This window comes from Lycium ferocissimum, chromosome 3, assembly GCF_029784015.1.
Source record: "Lycium ferocissimum isolate CSIRO_LF1 chromosome 3, AGI_CSIRO_Lferr_CH_V1, whole genome shotgun sequence".
NCBI lineage: Eukaryota > Viridiplantae > Streptophyta > Magnoliopsida > Solanales > Solanaceae > Lycium > Lycium ferocissimum.
In genome coordinates, this window is record NC_081344.1 from 7,179,781 (window position 1) to 7,182,343 (window position 2,563).

The following is a 2,563-nucleotide window of genomic DNA, read 5'->3' on the forward strand; positions in this document are numbered from 1 at the left end:
TACTACTTGTCCTATAAAGTAGGAGTAACTGAAAAAGACTACAGGGTGAGTCTATAGTTACATCAATATATGATTTTATTTTGGTAAAGAAAAGAATATTATATCGAGTTTCAGCATTGAAGACATGGTGGAGTATGTTATCAATCTCGTGAATTGTAAAATTTACATGTATATTTGATATTCATACAAAATCATATTAATTTATCATGATTTAGTCCAAATTAAAATTAAAATGTGTATTAATTAATTATGATTTAGTGATAAAATTATACATAAATTTAAAACGTATGTGATGTATGGATTGATCATTGAAGTAAACACCGAGTAACTAAAAGCTCATTAGAGTGTGAGAGGGGGAGAGAGAGAGGGGTTGGGACATATTTTGTAGAAGGAATGTTTGATTTTTATCACTAGTGCTATATTCATCTATGGACCAATCCAAGTAAGAGGTGGTATGGGTTCATCTTCATCTCACTGAAAGTGGGTTCACTAATTATGCCCCCACGCAGCATAAACTCGTTAAATTACCAAAGCTTATACTCTGACCCGCATACTTATGCCAAGTCTCGCCTACAAGGCACTTAAAGATCGGGTCCCGCATAAACGAGAATTCTCAACAAGAGTATGCTTCGGTCCGCATAAGACACATGCGACCCAAACTCGTCTTCGTAATTATTTTTTTTAATTTACGCCGAGCGGGGTTCGAACCGTAACCCTCGATGATTTCTCGCGTGAACGCCGTAGTTAAATGCGAAGCGGCAAAAATTAAAGACCAAGAACATGAAAGAGCACCGAGCAAAGACCAATAAATACGATGAAAATTTAAAGCATCCACCCCAAAGTTAAGTGTTAACCGTAAAAAAAACATGTAGTCTTGCTCCAAGTAGTCATGGGCCTAGGTAATTCCCGGCCTTCTTTATATTGGGCTCATGGCATCTTGGATTTCAAGACACTTTTTGGGGTTGGGCCATGGAACTCTTTAAAAGTTTTATCAAGAACTTGAAATAAAAATTTCATATATATTTATTTGGTCGCCGCCATTTCATTTGTATTTATTTTTCATTTTTAAAATATAACTAGTTTCTCGTCACGTGCGACACACGTATATGTCGAGTTATGCTGTAAATTATTTTATAAAATGATTTCAGTACTATTGAAACAGAACTTTTTAGCTACTAAATATGCGCGAAACCATTAAGCAAAAGTTTATATAATTGATCTTTATGAATTATCGCCATCTACTTCCTTACGGACAATCTTTCTAGTGTATCCCCCTTTTATTATTTCGGTTTCTCTCTAGAATAAAAAAAATTGGGACTTTTTCCCTAGAAAATTTTGAGGAAAAATCTCTTAAGTCTCATCTTCATAGTGACTTGTTTGCCGATATAAAATTGATTAATGTGTCATATAGTGACTTGTTTACCTATGTCCAAATGATTGGATGTCGTATGAATGAAAATGAACAATCAAAGCTTAACTTTTGGTAGGAAGAGCGTTTCTTTAGTAGTATTATTTTTGTACTTTTTCAGTCACCATTATAGTGTGTAACTGTACACATTCAACTAAGTTGGTATCATTTTTTCTCACTTAGTAAATTTATTGTTTGATTTACCACTATATTTTGTACAAATCATATTATTAATATTGTGTTGAATAAAACTCCATGCAACAAAGTAATGTTTGAATGATTAAAGTTCAACTGTTGCCTTGGTTTTTATATATTTCAACAACACAATTAGTTTAAATGTCAATATGCATGATTATAAAAGTTTCATGTCGTAAACTTATAGTTAATTATTTAACTAAATAGATACTCCCTCCGGCTCAAATTATATATCCCTTTTTTGTTTTACACGCCCGTTAAAAAATATTAATATCTCTCTCCATTAAATGTTTTTTCTATTTATGGTGTCATCTCCAATAATGACAAGATTATACTAAGGTTAAAACGGGAAAAAATAATTAGTTGTGCCTTGGAGTTCTGAAACGACAAATAATTTGAGACAACTATTTTTAGTAACCACGATAAATAATTTGAGACAGTAGGAGTAATAAATATAGAATTGACTTATACAAATGGTGTGAAATATAACTTTGACATCTTTTTTGATCGAATAATTATCTTTATAGGTAGATATACCTTTGAAAGTCAAACACAATTAAAGTATTACAAAATTATGGATCAAACAAGCTCTCAAATTTTGTCTCAGCTGGCAAGTATGCCCTTTAATTTTGAGTATCTTAAAACGTTAAGAAGACATAACTTCGCCTCCATTCACGCTTAAACACTTCAACTTACAAAATGATCATCTAGGCACTGCTCCAATTTTGTATGTACCGAAAAAGCATTTGTGTTTGTATTTAACTTACACAAGTTGAGTTTCACTACAAGACACTCAAAATCGGAGCATACTTACCGGCCGTAGGTAAGTTTGAAACAGGAACTCGTTTATGTACATGCTATTAAAAATTGAATTTTGAAAGAGATATATTATGTATGACATTCGCAAGAAAAAGATTACAAATCAAATATATATGAGAACAAATACATGTGAAAAGGTAT